The sequence below is a fragment of the Hippocampus zosterae genome, unplaced genomic scaffold, assembly GCF_025434085.1.
Source record: "Hippocampus zosterae strain Florida unplaced genomic scaffold, ASM2543408v3 HiC_scaffold_22, whole genome shotgun sequence".
Classification (NCBI taxonomy): domain Eukaryota; kingdom Metazoa; phylum Chordata; class Actinopteri; order Syngnathiformes; family Syngnathidae; genus Hippocampus; species Hippocampus zosterae.
Genome location: NW_026262818.1, coordinates 2,217,089 through 2,224,137, shown reverse-complemented (window position 1 = coordinate 2,224,137; position 7,049 = coordinate 2,217,089). Strand labels below are relative to the sequence as shown.

Genomic DNA, 7,049 nt, shown 5'->3' with positions numbered 1-7,049 from the left:
AAGGTTTAGATATTTGAATGGCTTTTTAATTCTGGGGAAATGTGTCTCCGGATAGATATCATCGATGTAAGGGTTTTTCATCCACTTTTTCATAACAACTGCAGCATGAGTGAAAAGGGTTCATTTTACCTGAGACATGTCCTGCTCATTCTATGAAGAAAGCCTCCACATGGCTCAAGGTTATGCTCTATTACCAGGAGAAATCATTGGAGGGAGACAAGGAGACACATCGATGGAGCCGAGTCCCTATTCCCCAACATCTGTCATGTTCCGGTCCTTGGCCTGGCCAGCAGGTGGCAGACTGAGCAGACTTTCTGGCTGCACACCTGCTGCCAATCTTTCAATCAAGGAACTGTGTATTTAAGAACCAACAATCTGTCTGCTGGTTGTCGCGATATTGTTATGCCTTGATGCTTCCTTGCCCATAGACTGTTTTTTGCTATAGTAGTGATGGGTCCATGAGGCCTCATGAGGCGTGTCGACACACTGACACACTGTGTTGATACTGTGCTGATACTGTGTCACTGACCACTGCCACCTGCTGGACCTTCAAGATCCCTGCATCCAACCCACTCAACAGACTGAACTGACTGATAATTTTTTTTGTATATTGAACATATAATATAATATACAATTCGGTAATAAATTGGCAAAAAGTGAATGTAAGATATAAAAAAAGGAAAAGAAAATAGTCATCATCACAAATATGTGTTCAAAGGAGTAGAAAGAAGTAAAAAAAAACCCTAGAGTCCTACCCCTTCTTATATATGAATTGATCATTTTTCAAAATAGAAAAGAAAGTCTACATATCAACAAATGCTTTTACCCTTATGTATGCTGTACTTATACATTTTTACAACTTTAGGTTTGTATATACAGTACATACTCATTGGAGCACAAGTATATGTCGATTTTCTCATATTCATAATGGATGCTACATTTCATTAATATATTAAATAATCTCATCAATGTATTGCTATATTTCATGGGTGTATCGAATTTATTAGCTTAATTCTGATTTGTGTAGTTGTCTTGTACTACTCTCAAATTCATTTTTAATCTCAGCAAGAGAGTTACTCATTTTACTGGTCCGTTTCAGAATCATTCCACAGATTTACACCTATTACAGATACACTCCTTTGCGTGATGTTTGTTCGTGTTTTGGATTCTTCTGTATAGGTTAGTACCCCTTAAATTATGACAACTTTCTCGAATTTTAAAAAGCTTCTGGATGTTTTGGCAAAGGAGGTTATTGTGTGCTTTGTACATTGATTGGGCGATTTTGAAGTCAACCAGGTCATGAGATTTCATTGTTTAATTTGATAAACAGTGGATTTGTGGGTTCCGTCTATTTGGAGCCAGTGATTGTTTTAAAACTACAATACAAAGCTATCAGAACAGTGTTTTACTGGCATTTCCCCATATTTCCACACAATAGGTCAAATATGGAAGTAATAAAAGTGTGTACAAGGATTTCTTATTCAGCACATCCTTAGTTTTGGGAGGATCCCTATGGTTTGGGATATTTTTCTTTTATTATCTATTATGTAGCTGCCAGCACAGTTTTGCATCTACAACTGTTCCAAGACATTTTCATAAGGTCATTCATCGATTTGATGAAGTGTATACAATATCATTCACATCCATGCATTCATTCATTTTGCAACATTCAATGTGTTCAAATAATGTGAAGATCATTTGAATGAGGATGCTTGTGGGCTTTGATTTCACATGTTTATTGAGAAAAATAAGATGCTCCAATGTTTTAAACTTCAGCCTGTTGAGTCTTTTACAAGCAATTTCTCCTGCTGTGAAGAACACACGCTCACAAGGGATGGATGTGGCTGGCGTACAAAGGAACTCCTTTGCGAGGTGGGAGAGGTTTGGGAAAGAAGTGTGTTGGTCCTTCCAGTACAGCTGCTTCCTGGAACCTTGATTGTCAAACATGGAGTGGAGAGTCAACCAATAATTACTGATTGTCAATTAATCATCAACATAGCAACCGTGAAAAGATGAGTGAACGTTTGTATACCTGGCGTAATACCGGGTGTATCGCGAACTTCATTCTCATGCTTGGCCCGATAATGCCTCAGCATGGTGGAGGTGCTTCTGTTGGCGAATTGACTTGGCAAATTCGACATTTCACCTGTAATGAAATGTGAATAAGAAGTAACTATGAGTTACCTTGAAGTGTATTCGGATTAGAATGGTACAACACGTCAATAATCTGAGAGGCACTCGGCGAGTGCCTCTCGCCGAGAGGCTCTCGGCGACAGAAGGCGATTTGAATAAATAAATAAATAAATAATACCTTATTCTCCAGGACATCAAAATGGTCCCACACGGCGGATGATTTGCGTCTCTGCTCCATAATCGGCAAGGAAGGCAAGGCACGAACACGAAGTCTGCACTGACACGAGCTTCGACAAGCGAGCGTGAGTGAGGTCTGGCTTGTTTCGGCAGGTGTTCCTTATAAACACTGTGTGGCGGGCTTTTGCTGCGTCAACGCCCTCTGCACTGAGTCGACGCCCCCTGGACTAAGTGGCGCAGCCTGTACTGTGCCAAGCAGCCGATGCAGGTGCAGTTCACGTGTCAATTAGCAGCCTGGACTGTGTCAACGCAGCCGATGTGTCAATTAGCAGCCTGGACTGTGTCAACACAGTCGATGTGTCAATTAGCAGCCTGGACTGTGTCAACGCAGCCGGTGTGTCAATTAGAAGCCTGGACTGTGTCAACGCAGTTCACGTGTCAATCACGTGACGTAATGAGCCAGCACATGCATCGACACGTGGTTTGCTCTGTGAGCCCGGCGCATGTGTCAATGCATCGGTGTCGCTGGACCCATCACTATGCTATAGATCTCGTCGTATTTCGCTCTTGAACTCTCGGTACCAATGGTTTTGTGAGTATTGGATTTTATTTTTTTGGAATTGGCTTTCTCTTACGTGTGTTTTGGATACATTGTTTTTGTTTGTCTTCGCCATCCTTATTATCCTCCCTTGCCTTTTGTGCAACCGCTTTTTGTTGTTCGTTGTTTGTGCTCTCTGGTCCTTGTTTTGACCAGCGCTTTATGTTTCTACTTTGTCGGTGCGATTTTTGTACATTAAATATTTTTGCTTCGGAGACCTTGTCTGGCGTCTACACTTTTGGGTTCCAAAAACTTGATTCGGTTAGACCGAATCGTGACAGAATATCCCGACCAACATGGAACCCGTAGACCTCAACAAGGTTATGACCGCCTTGACCAGCCAAGGACAACTGGTGGGTCAGCAGGAACAAGCGCTCGCGGAACTCCGGGGCACGGTCTCCCTGCTGGCCCATCGACTCGAGATTTTGGGTTCACCGGTGGAGCGGGAACCCAATATCCCACACCCACCGCGTTGTGGTGACATCCCCAGCTTCGCGAACGTGAGCCAACGGGCTCTGTTTTGCTATGGCTCACTTGGGCACGTAATCGGTTCAACAAGTGACAGTGATCGCCCGACTTGCTTGAAGTTTTTCCCCATCGTTTAACAACAATGAGAGGTCGACCAAGGAAAATACAAAAAAAGAAAGCGAATATGACATCAAGACAAAAACGGAACCCATCCCCTATTTCCCCCCAGGCTGCAGAAGAAGCGAGTCCTGTGTCAGGCAGTGATGTGTACCCCGACTGTCAATCCACTTAATGTTCTTTACAACGCACCCCAAAAAGATGCACGAGAGGGACAAAAAAAACCACAAGAAGCATTCCACACCGACAGTCTGGCCACTGTGTGTTCCTTCGGAAGCACCCCCAAAAAATGCATGGGACGGCCAAGAAAAGCACCGGAAGCCTTCCGTACATCCACACCTTTGCATAGGTTGTCCACCGAACGACTGCCCAACATTTGTGACATTCGCTCTGAAGAAGAGGATGGGAAGGATAAGAAATCAGAGGTTGAGTCACCATGCGACACGCCAAGGTCTCAGAACAGGAAGAGGAGCATAGAGGCTGCCGAATCCAGACGACTTAGAAAAAAACTACCAGTGACGCAAACCACATCTTCTCCAGCAAAACGCCGCCGTTCTAAGAACCTGAAAAATAGGGTTATCACTCCTTCATCATCTGAACCCTCACGACCAAGATTCGAACTAAAGGAAGATGAGTCTTTGCTGTCGTCAGATCTGTCAACTGAGTTAAGTGACCACAAGGAACAGATGCCTCTTCTTTCTTTCCTGGAGGATGAGGAGAGTGTTGATGAAGAGGAGCTGCCAAGTTTATTGATGCAGACAAGACCACTGTCTATCACAGAGGGAGTTTTTGTGTGGTGCAAATTTAGACGCTTTCCTACATGGCCGCCACAAGAGGAAGCCCTGCAAGGAAGACGTTGATTAAGCTTCAGAGGATACCAGGAATCTATACAAAGAGTACTACAGTTTGAAACTGGCCAAAGAGAAAAGCAGCAGCAGCAGCAGCAGCACAAGTAACGTTGCAACCAGACATAACAGTGAACAATCTGATTCTGCCCTTCAGAAGGTCTGCTGGGGTTCTCATCTTGAATCGCAGTGCTTTTCCGGCGTCTTCGCCCAGACCGCTTAGTGCCCTGGACAGAGATGCTCTGAAGGCCTCTGCGCAATATTACGGCTTCAAGCTCAAGAGCAACCTGACAACGCTGACTCACAAGGAGAAACCCCTCTCGTTGAAAAAACCCGGACGTGTGCCTGTGAACTCCTTAAAAAAAGATGCTCCAAGTGTTCAGAAAGATAACACTGTCACCACAACCCCTGATGCGGAATCCAGCCCCCCCGGGCGGGTGGAGCCGAACCCTGAAGAACCTCTCGAGCCATTTCGGCACATTCCAGAACCGGCCAAAGGTTCTGTGAGTCCTGGTAGGACGCAAGTGTCACCTATGTCCAGTGGAGATGTAGAAAAAGATTCAGAGACTTTACCTGGAGCAGTTGGACCTGCAGATTTTGGAGGGCTTCCTCGTAACGACCCGCCGGAATCTATTTGTTTCGATAAAGTCCCGAGTATCTATCATGATTTACGACAAGTGTTCAGTAAGGACCGAGCTCAGTCTCTGGTACGATTGTGCCATCAACTTGCTCGCTAACACCCCCCTTCCGAGTTCTCGCTTGTATCAAGTTTCACACAAGGAACAAGAAGCATTGAGGGAGTACATCGACAGCTCCCTCTCCGCTGGCCTTATTAGACCATCTAGATCTCCTTTGGGGGCCGGGTTCTTTTTTATAGAAAAGAAAGACAAGTCACTACGTCCTTGTGTAGACTATCGGGGGCTTAACAAAATCACCATAAAGAATAAATATCCAATTCCGCTATTAGATTCTGCGTTTGCCCCTCTCCAATCTGCAACCATCTTCACTAAACTGGATCTACGTAGCGCCTACCATTTAGTCCGCATACGGGAGGGGGATGAATGGAAAACTGCATTCAAGACCCCACTGGCACATTTTGAGTATCTAGTCATGCCTTTTGGGTTGACCAACGCCCCCGCCGTTTTTCAGAGCCTTATTAATGACGTGTTGAGAGATTTATTGAATGTATTTTGCTTTGTGTACCTGGACGACATATTGATTTTTTCTCGTACGCCCCAAGAGCATCAACGCCACATCAGGCTCGTCTTGCAGCGTCTCTTGGAGAATCGACTCTTCGTTAAAGCAGAGAAATGCGAGTTTCATGTGGAGTCAGTTTCGTTTCTTGGTTTTGTCATAGAGAAGGGTCAGCTGAGAGCGGATTCCGCCAAGACTAAGGCTCTGTGTGTATCCTGTCATCTGCCAGCGGAGGACAGCTTCATGACAGGCAGGACATAACAGGTGAGGCAGGGGGTGGGCGGGGCGATATCCTCAACACACACCATCAGCACCAAAGGCCCCCAAGGATGTGTTGTCTCTCTGCTCCTCTTCTCTCTCCACGCAAACAGCTCCACCTCATCGCTCTCAGCTGTAAAACTCCTGAAATTGGCAGACAATTCCACAGTCATCGACCTCATGAACGATGGGGACAAGCCTGCATCTTGACACAAAGTGGAGCGGCTCAGGCTTTGGTGTGGCCAACACAACTCAGGGCTGAACATGTTCAAGACTTGTAGAGATGATTGTGAACTTCAGGTGACATCCTTCAGTCGGGTGGCATCCTCAGCTCCCACTAACGCTGTGCAAATGCCCTGTGCCAATCGTTGAGACCTTAAAGGTCCTGGGAATTACTGTCTCTCAGGAACTGAAGTGGGAGACTAACATCAACTCTATCTTGAAAAAGACACAGCAGAGAATGTACTTCTTGCAACTGTTGAGGAATTATGGTCTGCCACAAGGCATGACAAAGAATTTGTCCTGAGCGTGTGTTAAAGACAGTTTTCCATTCATCTCCCTTTCTGATTTGAACCAGGTAATAAGCTTTTATCCCGTCTATCCATCCATCTATTGATTTACGAAAAAAACACTATTTTAAAGGTCGCCTCCCTGGTGAAGTGTTCTGGGCATGCCCTACTGGCAAGAGGCCCCGAGAAAGACCCAGAACACGTTGACAAAGAATTACAGGCATAAACTTACAGTTCCTCTTTTCTGTCAAAAATAAATCTAAACAGACAAGATTGTACACACAGTGATCCACACATGAACCTATTCACCGGTATTCCCGGGAAGGAAATCCATCTCAATATTCAAAGGTTTAGATACTTGAATGGCTTTTTAATTCTGGGGAAATGTGTCTCCGGATAGATATCATCGATGTAAGGCTTTTTCATCCACTTTTTCATAACAACTGCAGCATGAGTCAAAAGGGTTAATTTTACCTGAGACATGTCCTGCTCATTCTATGAAGAAAGCCTCCGCATGGCTCAAGGTTATGCTCTATTACCAGGAGAAATCATTGGAGGGAGACAAGGAGACACATCGATGGAGCCGAGTCCCTATTCCCCAACATCTGTCATGTTCCGGTCCTGGGCCTGGCCAGCAGGTGGCAGACTGAGCAGACTTTCTGGCTGCACACCTCCTGCCAATCTTTCAGTCAAGGAACTGTGTATTTAAGAACCAACAATCTGTCTGCTGGTTGTCGCGATATTGTTATG

General features: G+C 45.0%; 1 long non-coding RNA gene across 1 annotated transcript; it reads right to left on the bottom strand.

Annotated features, from left to right (window-relative positions):
* Nucleotides 1–1,697: 1,697 nt before the first annotated feature.
* LOC127594608 (uncharacterized) lies at nucleotides 1,698–2,839 on the bottom strand. The gene is made up of 3 exons (XR_007960843.1): nucleotides 2,312–2,839; nucleotides 2,033–2,146; nucleotides 1,698–1,931 (listed from the first exon to the last, which is right to left on the bottom strand). It is a non-coding gene; the product is annotated as an uncharacterized LOC127594608 (long non-coding RNA).
* Nucleotides 2,840–7,049: the final 4,210 nt, after the last annotated feature.